We start from the raw sequence: 12,944 nt of genomic DNA, 5'->3' as shown, positions 1-12,944 counted from the left end.
GTCCCTGATAGACTTTACATGTAACATACACCATTACTAAACTTGTACTTCCCATGGCCTTTAAATGCTTCTTCATTAAATCCAAAATCAGAGAAAACAGAGCTTGTGGTCTGCTTTATTTACCACAAGCCAGGATCAGCTACCAAGAAATACTCACACTGATAACCATCCTTCTTTTTTTTTTTTTTTTTTGGTTATAAATTTAGTGAAATGATGAGATGTTAATCAAACCATCTGACAGTCTGGGTGGTAGGATAAATCCTTAAGAGAGATTTAATGCTTGTAATGAGGTATCTTCTTCAGGGACTTGGAGCCTTGCCTTTTTTTCAGGCTTAGTTAGCCTTCAGCCTAGCGTAGGAAAGGGAAGTTTAGGGGTAAGTTTTAGCTCTCCAGATCCTCTTCAGAAAGCTTAGCTGTATTAGCTCGTCACTTATGAGTTAGGAATCTTTTATCCTTTGTACCTGAAAATTAAAATTACTGTAAAACAACCCACCATTTTTGCTTTGTATGGACTAAACCTGAGGAAGTAATGTCAATAAATGCAATACCTAAATTAAGCCACCTGTTTACCTGACCTGCATGTACCTTAAATAGCGAGAAGTTATGAGACCCTCCTATTGCTACACATGATGGGGTAAGCAGGGAGATCAGAATAGGGTGAAGAGGCTGTGAGGGCCACAGGTTGCTTAATAAGGACTTTTTCACCAGGCAGAGGTCTGCCAGAAGCATGAAGGTCAAGTTGGCTTCAGGGCTCTGGGACACATGAGCCACTCCCCAGGGGACAGCAGGAGCAAACTAAGGACAGAAGGTGGGTCCCATCAACATTACACCAGCAGCTTCTTGTTATCGTTTCTATCAGCCGGAACAAAAATTAGCTTTCAACCATTTTTAATTAAAGTTGTGTTGGATTATCTCTCTTTCACAGCAAGCACAGTCTCAGCTATAAACAGGTTTACGCTGCAAATGTAACACAGAGACACCAGGAACAGAATATCCTCCAGAGACCAAGCCTTGCTTTTGGTGGTGATTCACAGGGGCAAATAAGGACAAAATTAATATATATAGGGGAGAAAAACTGACATTGCTGTGGAAACCATTTCACTTCATGACATTTTAAGTTTAAACTGTAAATTCCTGACAATGAATCAATGTAGTTTTGTGTTGTTCTACTATTGCAGCCAGCCCAGAGTGGGCCATGATGACGAATACCTTCCAGGCTATCTCCATGCAGCAGAAGCCCCTACTGTTTCAGCCAAAATGCCTGTAGTGGCAATATATGCTTTATGTGGTTCAGCTAGGACTGGGAAACTTGATCTCATAAACTTCGTCAGCATGAATTATGTTTTTATTGTATTAAATTGTGTCCTGGCGTTTGCCCATACACCACATGACAGCCTGAGCAAACACATAGTACAAGCCCCTCTGCCAGAGCATGCCGGCATGGGGGCAAAGTTATGGTTGTTGTGAGACCTCCTATCTCTGAGCCTGTCCAATTTGGTCATGATTGACATCTCAGCTGTCATGTTTCATCAGTGTAAGTTCCCCCTCCCCTGCCTCATTCTTCAGCTTTCAGAAGGTAGGCGCTTGGTCCCACGTCTGCTCAGAGGAAGCACCATGACCTACACGTCTGCCCCTGACCTTTAGCCTGATCAATAAAACTACAAATTGGTCTTTTCTTACCCTCGGCACTTTAGTCATAAAATCCCTATTGAGATGGAATGAAACACTGAACTTTATGTCTAGGCGTCATGAACATATTTCGAGGCGGGGGAGAGAGACTGGCAGTATTTCAGCCATCGAATATATAACCCTCTTTCGCTTGCTCATTCTCAGTGCAACAATCCTGTGTTTTATATTTGAAACCTGTAGAACATCGCTACTGGTTCTATCTCCATATATTTTCCTAAATATTCCATAACAGAGAGAACCCCACGTCCTTTATCAACTCTTCTTTCCACCACAGCCTTCCCCCTTTGGTGACTCCCTTCTTTATATTGCTGTGCACAGAGAGACCGGCTCTGGGTCTCTGGAAAGCATCCGCTGTGCTGCAACAGAGGAAAAGCCACTCTGGCCAAAACTCATAGAAGAAGGATCTTTTACCTTTGCACGCTGGCAGCCACACACGTGAGTGTGAGTAAGATGCAAATGTACTCACAACTGTGTTTCTGTTAAGAAGGACCTGGTTTAGTAGCCAGGCTAGCCTAATGCAGTGGAAGATGCAAGCAAGCTGTTTTTCATCTGTGTTTGCTGAAGGAGCTCGAGACATGGCACAGACAGTGTGCTCAGGGAAGAAACAGTTAACACTGTCATATTGCTCTTGTAACCTTGCTCACAAGGCATAGACAAGCCTTTCGCCTGCCACATCCAACTTGTGCTCAGTGCGGACAATGCAGCAGGCGTTAAACGCAGGCAGTGCTGCACAGGCACTGCTTCAGTGGTTTGTGGGCAGTGGACGTGTTAGGGAGGCACTGGAAGGAGAGAAGAAAAAACAGCCTATTCCCACGGGGGAAGGGGAGGGACAGGAGACACCGGGGTGAGGCACAAGGACAACCCTTCCTGCTGAAGGATGGTGACGCCCTGAGAGGCAGAAGGGAGAGGGGGAAGAAAGAGGGGCAACACCACTTTGTGGAGCAGGGTATTCATAGGGAAGAGAGGGATCATTTTTGTCAGGGCACACCAAAAAAAAAAAAAAAAAAGAGAGAGAGTGGAACCCGTTTTGATGCAGCATTGTTACTGTTATTTCTGCTGTCAGACGTTTTGTCACGGTCACTGTCAGTACTGAGGCAGGCAGCGTGTGCGGACAGCGGAGAGCACAACCCAGTGTGCTCATCTTATTAGGCCCTGCAGCACTATCAGCAGACCTGAGCTTGCATTTGCATTTCTGCAATAAGCAGTACTGAACCTTGGTGGCTCAGGCCTGAAAAAGCATGTAAAGACTCTTTTTTACATACCAAGAACCTTTATCAAAAAATCAGAAGTCTTAACATGGCTATAAAGGTGTTTAATGTGTTACTTTACACCCACCGCAGAGCGATGTGGTGGGAGGAAGGCGGCTGTACTGTGCAGCTTTGTGCACAGCTTGGGAGATCTTTTCCATCCTCTCTACAGTGAAAAAGCTGGTCGAGCCACATGACTTCTTCATGCTGGCAAGATAGTCATGTATTTAGCATGCACAGCTGCTAGTAAGGTTGGAAACCATACTTTTTGCTCAGCTGCATCGCCACAGAATGGCCCTGAATAACCTCCTGTGTCACTTCAGGGCTTTAACTGGCAGACTGAAACATCTCTGTGAATCAGAGGAAGGAACAAAATCATAGCAGACTCTTTTCAGATTCCTTTTTGATAGTCGGGCCACTTCTTATGCCAGGAATCCTTGGCATCATGTCCATCTATCCATGAAAACCAGAAAACCAGATACAGTTAATAAGACGGACCAGAAGGCCAGGAGCCTTTCCATTCTTGAAAGCCGAAGAGGAGTGGTATGAAAATAACACCACCTCCTATGCATCTGTCCTACACTGATGTGCGCTACATAGCACTGCTGAGTCTGCAAACGTGATTTCCCACACCTCAGCTTGGGGAAGAGGCCAGAAATACTGTGCTGGAATCACAGCACAACACATGTTTGAGGCAGGCAGGTGGCAGGTTCAAAATGGAGCAAGGAAACAGCTCCTTTATGTAGTGCACAGTTAAGCTCCAGAGTACCTTTCATCAGGATTTTATGGATGCTGGAAGTTCCTATGTGTTTCAGAAGTAATTGGATACAGTCCTGGAAGAAACAAACATCTGAAGCTATCTGATGCAGCTCTGCTGCTGTATTATACACGGAGTTCTTGAGCCAAAACTTGCTGGAGGCTGGGAGAGTATACATGGAAAAGGTTGTTATATTCTCTCCCTGCTCTATATTCTTACCAGAGTACCACCGTTGGCCACTATCAGGGAAAGGTTTCCAAACTACACTAAATGTTTTCTTCTGCTTTAGCTGTTGTTACATATTCTTACATAACACAGGCTGAGACTACAGTCCTCCGGGTTTACACACTTGGCAAGGAAATCCCACCTATGGGAAACAGAGGATTTTTCAAAAGAGACTTCTAGTGACATCAGCTTTCAGTGACATCAGATCTCTGTATATCCTTGCAGAGATGATATTTCCATCTTCATCCCTGTTTACCCTTTAGTTTGTTTGCCGTATGATCTCAGTGTCATAACAGAGATCAGGTGTTCATTAGAATGTGCACTGTGGTACCTTATTACAAGAGAGAGGAGTCATTCCTCAGAAAAGCTAAATACCAGGAAAAAAAAAAAGAAAAAAGATAAATAGGGGAAAAGAAGCCACAGATCAGAGAGGGAGAACTAGGTAGAAACAGGTTGCTCCTGTTGGAAGTGTTGGAAAAAAGCTCGCGACTCTAAATGTGAAGACCCACAAACTTCATGCCATGTCACTTAGTCTGGTCCCAGGCTTTTTTTAAGTCATATCTCTGAATGCTATTTTTTTCTATTTTCATTACTGCTTCCTGATTTCATGGAGAAGTGCCCTTTCTTCTAGGGAAAAGCTCTGGAATCCAATGATGGACAACAGATAAGCTTTCGGGGGTGGTTATAGCTCTGTATCAGTGTCCATCTTCCCTTTACAATGCCATTAAGGGCCACAGGAGCTAAATATGTAGAAGATAATACACCACTAGCGACCAGCTCTATCTGCAAAACAATTTTCAAGCACACCCACCAGTTTCATCTGTAGCCCATTCTCTGCAAAAGGATGCCAGCACTGATACAAGTGAGACCTGTCCAGAAACAAACCATTGGAAACTGTGGGACTACTACACCAAGATTTTAGCAGAACCAAGATTTCATACTCCAAGTTCCCAATATGTTGACTGGTGTCATATTTGAGCATGTAACTTGAAGTACTCCATATGACATACAATACGCTGCATACCAACAGATTTGTGTTGGAATCGATCTAGTCGTTCTCAGTTCTTTATTCATATGGTTGAGCTGTGCAAGGAATAAACATTTCTAGTACCAAATTTAGAAAGAATATATTTTATTGCAGATGAGAAGATCCTATTTTCTTTTGGTGGCAGTACTGGGGATTGGTAGAGGTTTACTGAGTGCAGAAACTGTGTTTGTGTGCGTGTTAATCTCTTATTGCTGTACTAAACTGCTACCATAAATCTTAGGCCTAATGCTGCTTTCAGTTACACCAACACAGAACCAGTAATTCCCATAGCATTTTGAGATATATAAATTACAGCATAATTTGATCGATCGTAGTCTCGGTATATTTTAAGGTCATCATTTCTATAGGTAGAACATATACACACTCCAGATTATTACTTACTCAACCAAGTTCAGTCTTGCTGGAATGCGACTGATACTCACTGAGTATAGCCAGGAAGAACAAATTCTTCACACCCATTATTTGAGATGATTTATGTGACATTTATTGTGCTGGGTTTGGGGTGTTTGCTTGTCTTGTTTTTACGGTATATTGCTGGTCAACTCATAACGTATGCTATGCTTAGAGCTATGGATAAAACATCAAGCTCACAGAGGAAAAATAAGAACAGTATTTACATTTCTTTTTTTTTTTTTTTTTGGCTCTGTTGTCAAACTCGTATGTCAAAATGCGTTTGGTTGTATCCTAATCTACATCAAACTGTCCTGCAGGAACATTCATTATTCTTTTATTGTCAGCAAAACACATTGAAACGGGCGTATTAAACATCTGGCCAACATACGTTTATGTGGCCCAAATGGCATACTTAACTTCTGAAGTACATAAGAATTCCTTTGGAAACAAAAGAAGTCTTGCCTCTGGTTTGGGAGACAACCTATCGAGTGCAAGCTGGTATAAATAAAGCAGTGGTCCCTGCCTGAGACAATGGATAGCTTAAAACAATGCCTGAGATGTGCAAACTCCTGTGCTCCACTATTAATCACATCTTAAGTCCAATGAGGGCACTTAGTCAGAATTAACTAGCTTGCTGCCAAGCCCTAGTGGTTGACAAAAAGCAAATTTAGGACTGGAGATAAGGTGAAAAATGAATATTGCCAAAAGAAGGAAATGCAGAAGAGAAAGGACCAGAGACATACAGAGGAGCAGGGAATAGGAAAATAATAATAATAACAGAGGTTTGGAAGGGATTAAAAAAGGCAAAAAAGTGTGATCATAGGACGTGGGCATGTTTTCATCCCCACGGAAGCCTCGGTGGAGTGTTGGGATCAAGGAGGGAGCTGCTATTTGCAGCTGACAGAGGTGTGACAGCAGGCATGGCTGGTGTGAGGCTGCCTGGCAGGTAAATTCCTGGCCATTGGGTCGCAGCCCCAGCAGCTCAAGGGTTTTCAGCCTCAGGGAATTTTCCTGCTGTCAGCACATTATGGGGTGAGAAAAGTGAGCTCTGCAGCATGGCAGAAGGACAAGGGAGCAGGTCCCAAAGGCTGAAAAGAGGGGCAGCAGGGGAAGGATTAGTGGTGCTTTGGGCAGCATCAGCGTGATGGAAAGGACAGTAGATTTCAGGAGGAGTGTGGGCAAGAGCGGATGGCAGTGGGGCTGGGGATCTATGAGAGATCACAAGCAAGCAGTGGGGCCTGTTTTCTCTCCTCCACTCGCCACCTCTCCTTCCTTGTTCCTCAGAGTACACGGGCTCTGTTTACAAATTGCCCTATTTCCTAAATCCCACAAACCCTTCTCTCTACCTGAGCATCCCTCTGCTCATACGTACTTCCCCCATCCTATCCATCCCTGTCCTGTCCTACTGAGCGCAATGGCTCCTATGACAGAGACTGGTGTCACAGGGGTGGAGGCACGGGGGCAGAGCTAGGAAGGTGGGAATGGTGGTGGAAGGTGAGGGGGATGCAAGCACAAATGATGATTACTGCTGATGTAGAGGACAGCAAAGGCAGCATACAGATAGTGCCTCTTCAGGCTAGGAGAGCCCAGGCACATAGTTATCCTTTGCAAGGCTTCACCTTAATACTACTACCTACCTTACAGCAGACTTAAACCACTGTAATATGTCAGGCGGCACGGCAATTGGCAAGAAAAGGTCTTTTCTTACAGACAGTGCACCTCCATGGGGCATGTCTGAGTGTGGGATCTCCTTAGCAGACACAATTTCTGCAGCAGCTGCGCAGGGCTGCCACCCCCCTCGTGCTGTGGGACCCCCAGCCCAGCACACAGCTGGCTGCCAGACACACCGGGTGCAGAGGGGACGGTGCTAGGAGTGCTGAGCAGGCAAGGTGGGAGACGCAGCCGCTGTGCCAGGTGGCAGGAGGTGGGGCGAAGCAGCGGGTAAGTGATGTGGTTCACGCAGGAGGTACACCAGCTGGCAGGGCTGCCAGTGCTGGGCCGTGCTGGGCTGAGCAAAGCACGGACAAAACACTGCCGTGAAGAGAGACAAGGCTGAGGGTGAGGTCGGATTCACAACGCAGATGTATAATTTCTTAGAGACAGTTCTGCACCTTTATTCAATGTATGAGTTAAAAAACCTGGAAATAAGCAGGAGAAATAAACCTTGGATCGCGCCAACATCACAGAGTTCAAACATCAGGGGTCACCCTGATGAAAAACATTTCCCGCTTGTGCCTTTTTTCTTCTTTTGTTTTAAACTGTGTTGTTTACACTGTGGGTGTTGTCAGACGCTTTGATCACTTGGCTTTATAGATTTCTACAAGTATATGCCCACTTTACAGATTTAACTATTGTACTAACGTCTTCTGGAGTAACTGAATATCGCAGTGCTGAGTTCAGGTCCAATATTCAAAAGCTGCTCCAAATGGCTTAAAAGCTTGCATTATATTTGCCAGAGTAACTTCAGCACTTAGGAGATTAAATTTTATTAAATGTCTATTTCAGTTGGGCTCCCAAATCACTCTCTGTGCTTTAAAAATGTTGTTTTATATTTCAGAGGCATTATAGCTAAGTTAAGACTGAGGAAGACTCGGAGGGAGAGAAGTCTTGGATGGGAGAAGTCTGTGGGTGGTGAAGGACTGGCATGAAGTAACACAGGGCAGGTTAGGTTTGGTTTCTCTGGGGCAAATTAGAAGGGGAATACAGTGATGATAAAAACAATAAGAGCAACAACAACGTCAGTAATAACAGTGAGGTTGGAAGGATGTTGGATGAGATCCACCCTCCCCTCTGCCAAAGCATCTGCAGAAGCAGGGCTGGTGGAAGGGGATGCGTGCCTGGGTCCTTGGCTGTCCACTATTATCTGTAAAAATCAGTGCTGTTATTTCGGTCAGGACAAATAAACATTTCCAATGAAGCAGAATGAGCAACATTTTCTCAAGCAAGAAGAAGAACGGGGCAAGCCTAGGTGTTAGGTGCCACCCTCCTGTCGCAGGCTGGTGCCACCTCGCGCCCTGTCCTGGGGACACCCAGCACCCTGCAGCCCAGCCGAGCCCTGCCCATCGCTGCGCCTGCAAAATGTCCACTGCTCTGCCTCTCTGCTGCAGCCAGCTGTTGCTAGGGAACTGCTTAAAGTCAAAAAGACAGCGCAGGATGAGAGGGGAGCAGCCGCTGAAGGATGGCAGGCTGGAGGCTGGCGGATGGGGAAGGGAAAGGGGGAGGGAGGCGAGAGGTCCAGGGGAGAAGAAGGAGCAGGGCGTGGGGTGGGAATTAGTTCTCACCTTGCCACGGAGCAGCATCTCCCTGCCCCTTGCAGGCCTGCCTTTTCTTAATGCAGATTCCCTTGATTTTATTTTTTTTTTTATTATTATTTATTTTATTATTATGGCAGGGAGAGAGGGAAAGTCTCTCTCTTTTCATTTAGTGTGCTTTCACATCATACGTTGTATTCAATTTATCACCCCTCCTTCCATCAGTTTCCTCTTGTAATTAAAAAAAAAAAAAAAGTGTTATTTTCACCTTTTCTTCATTGTTAAGCTTTGTTATTCTTTTCCACTGTGGCACTGAAACTGCGGACGCACCTCATTTTATAAATTCAGATTAAACCAAAACAACAGGTTTGTGGTTATTTTTTTTTTTGTATTTGTGCTCCAAATTTTCCTTCTTCCAGGAGTTTTCCTCCTTCTTGCGTGCTGACAGGTGATCTCTGTCTGTGAAGCATCAGGTATACACAGTTATTCACCATACAGAGATACCTAAGCTCCAGACAAGATGTGCTTTGTCCATCTGAAAGGCGTTTTTCAAAGCCAGCTGAACCCAGCAGCGGGTTGCCCTCACATAAACTAGTTCTGGATTAAGTCTGCTCAAGCACTAAAAATCACTTTTAACCCATAGCTCATATGTGAGAGATGTGGCTAACATTTGCATCCCGTGACATCTGACTGCCCAGCAAAGTGACCGGACCCCATTAGAGCTGGAACAGATCTCTGTGTGGATCCAAACCCCAGTTCTGACTCCAGCATTACACACGAGATGCTCCAAGGTCTCAGCGACCTCGCTGCCTATTGTGTGGGTGGGAGCGTGGTAAGTGATGGCATTTGAATTAGAGTGAATCCTAATTGTGGGCAGTACTAATGCTGTCTGAATGGCGAACAAATGCATCTAAATAAAGAATAAGATCATGAAGTTCATTGCTGGACAGAAATAGAAGGAAACAATATATTCTTTGCAATTTAAAAAAATAACATCCCATGGATAAAAGGGTTGGTAACAAGAGATATATACATAAAGTCATTAAGGAAAACAAAATAAGCTATGTGTGAAGTTTCCTAGCTCAACTGTGGTTGCAATACCTTCCAAAGAAAGCCATGGGATATAATAAAAAGCTCTGTTTTATTGGTTTCAAATACTGCAATGTATAATTGACTTATGGCAGGGGCTGGTCGTGGGATAGGTAGTATTTCACTTCCAAGCATCTGGTCCAAAATCAGCCTTGGTTAGCAGTGATTGAATGTTATTAGTGTTTGATGGGTCTTTGGCACAACCCGTGAAATGCATCGGAGGTTTCAGCACACTTCCTAGTGGACAGGTGCCCATACCACTAAAACCACAGCTTGTTTGGAGCTAGCTGCATTCGCTCTCATTGGCAACCTCAGTGCCGAGGCTCACTGCTGAATGGAGCGTGGAGCAGTTTCCATGCTGGTATTTCTTCCTGCAGAGGAGCTCTACCAGTCCCATGCTGAGGTACAGTCACATAACATAGGGCTCAGTGGCCTGCTCTTCTATCTATTCTGAGGACAGAGCAAGAAAGCATCTTTCAGCTTTTGGACCAAGGGGCATAGAGGAAGATCACTGAGCTTGCAGAAGCCCATTCTTCCAGGATCAAAACCAGGGAGGATGCAAGCCCTACACTGGCACCTGGTCTCTTCTTCCCAACTTGTTAGGAAGGGAAATTCTGTCTGGTTTGATCTTTAGTGATCTCCTCTACGGCACCAAATGAGTCCTGGTCTTGACTGGGCTCTTCTGTGATGCCTGCAGTTCTTCATGGCCAGAGATATGGTTATCAGGAAGCATGAGTCACCCTAAGGATGCAGAGAATAAAATGGCTGGATAGGAACCGTGTCATTTTCCGGACTTGGAAGGCTCTCTCCATTCTCCCAGCTCAGTGACAGGCAGGAGAACTGACCGCTGGAAAGCAAGCCTCTTTGGCACATCGGGCTTGGTCTTTAGAGGCTATTCACAGTGCTCCATAGCTCATGTTTCTGACTGACATTTAAATTTAACATACTGCTTTCGCTGCATCTCCCTCCTCCTGTTGCTTCTTGGCAGGCTAATAAATCCACCTGGGTTTTGATGGCTGCCTGTCAGGCTGCTTCCCCCAGCCATCTCCAGACCCTGTTCATTCCCCTCAGCAAGCACACACATCTTCTCCTTTGCTCCTATATTTATTTGCCGCTCGGCCTTGCAGTATCTGCCAGGCATTTCAACATCTGAGACTGCTATTATCCTAGGCAGACTGCAGTAGGTGGCTTTTTCATTAACCTCTTCGCTGATGTAAGAGAGATGCACTGTAGAAAGGCCTTGTGAAGATGGAGAGTGAGCCCTGGTCAGCGAGGCTGGGAGAAAAGGATCACCCAGCAGCTATCGTGTAAGAAGCTCAGGAATTCCCTGTTGTCATGCAAATCCTGAATAACTCATGTGCCAGATGCTGGACTGCAACCAAAAGGCACCGCCCTGCTGATGCCCAGTGGGATCTTTTAGTAAGAGAGGCATCTGCACAGAAAGCTAGCTCCATGCCAAACCTGTGGCTACAGACCAGGTTTCTCGGTGCCTTCTCCAGATCTCTTCCTACATCCTGAAGCAGCAAAGTGTTCTTTAAATCATCCCTCTGAAGGAGCCCACACATTGCATTAATGATATGGGCAACATGGCCAGACAAGCTTCCTAACCTACGGAGCATTTGTCTGATTCTGGGAGATTTCTCTAACAGATGGAAGGAACATTATTTGTAGCCACTTGTGTATCCCCACTGATAACAAAGAGAGCCTGAATTCATGTGCATATCAGATACCTGGTTTTTAGATGTCTAAGCTCAGCTGAAACAAGCCTCATGCTCAGCAGTCTCAAAATAACAACAGGATGATTTAAATGGTGGAAGTACAAATCATCTGAAGTTATGGTTGCCTTCTTAAAGCTTCAATGTTTCCTGAAAGCAATGAATGTATACCAATATTCCACAGCAGGTCAAATTTATTAAATAAGGTAAAAGACAAGTGAAACCAGAATATGACACTTTGTGTCCAGAAGTGGTTCCCTGGGACCACAATGTTTGTGTAAGCTTTGAACTGGAAAGGAACTGAGTTGATATTAATTGACTAATTGCCTTTGCCCTGAGCAGATAGAAAAGTGCATCCGTAGCTGCTGTCAATAGGAGACAACAGCGTGGTCAGTGGGGTATAAAGCAGCAAACAATTAAAGGTTTATTCACACTGCCTGATAGCCTGAATAACAAAAGGGTGATGGTTTGACCAGATGTGGTTAAGGGGAGAGCTCTGTAGCCCTCACCAGAGCAATGGAGGCTGGAGAAGGAAGGGGACAGGCCCTGGAGAATGGCAGTGCTGACAAGGCAATATTTCATAAGTGGCAGGAAAGACTGATACCAGAAGACACAGGAAGAAGTTGTAAGAAGGGCCTTACAAGTTCCAAACAGAAGCAGCACTTCTTGACACACGGGAATAGAAACGCTCTGTGACTGCAGCATCCTCTCCACCCTACACCAGTTTTCTGTGTGTGTGTGTCTTGAAGAATTCCTCTTTCCCCACACCCAGAAGTTTGCAGCTCTCATTTTCTTTCCCTGCACTGTTGAACCTTTCTGCTGTGATCCATTCCCCCTCGCCTTCCTCATTCATTTTGGTCACTTCTAGCAAGCAGTTTCGTGTCACTGAAACCGCAGTTCCCCTCTCCTGTGATGAGGAGATGGCAGCTTCACATCAGCAGTATCAGAAGCAGCAGTTTTAATTTCCTTAGGTAAATTAGATTCCAGCTCCGTGGGCTCCTGTTTTTGGCAGTCACCCTTTTACCTTTCTTCCTGTTCTAGTATCAATACAACCTCCTGGGGAGAAAAACACGGGAGGTGCACCCTGGGGGATTTTCAAACATATTTATTTCAATCGCAATCATGAAAGGCATTTTTGTTTGTTTTTAAGACAGAACCAGGAAAGGAAGATGCAGTTAGGATGCAGTGGTGTCAAAAGCTGTGGTGGTTGTGTGGCTTGCCACATTAGCAAATACTGCAATGTAATAGGAGTGGAGCTCTAAAGCAAAACAGCTAGTACTGAGGATCTGATGTCTACATTGTACACATTTTGGAGGGTTTAGGTTGGTCTAGCTGTAGTCTGGTTCCATGGGCTGAGTGCCCAGAAGCAGATATGTTCCTGAAACAGGTTTTTCCATTTAAATGGGAAAGTAAATGGGGAACAACCAAGAGATTCACTTAAGAAGTGCACCTTTGGAACAAAATAAAATTATTTAGACACGTGAAATGTGGCCCTAAGTATGCCTCCCTCCCCTTCTATAAAATAGAAGA

Source organism: Anser cygnoides, chromosome 1, assembly GCF_040182565.1.
Source record: "Anser cygnoides isolate HZ-2024a breed goose chromosome 1, Taihu_goose_T2T_genome, whole genome shotgun sequence".
Lineage (NCBI taxonomy): Eukaryota > Metazoa > Chordata > Aves > Anseriformes > Anatidae > Anser > Anser cygnoides.
This window is presented reverse-complemented; position numbering follows the sequence as displayed.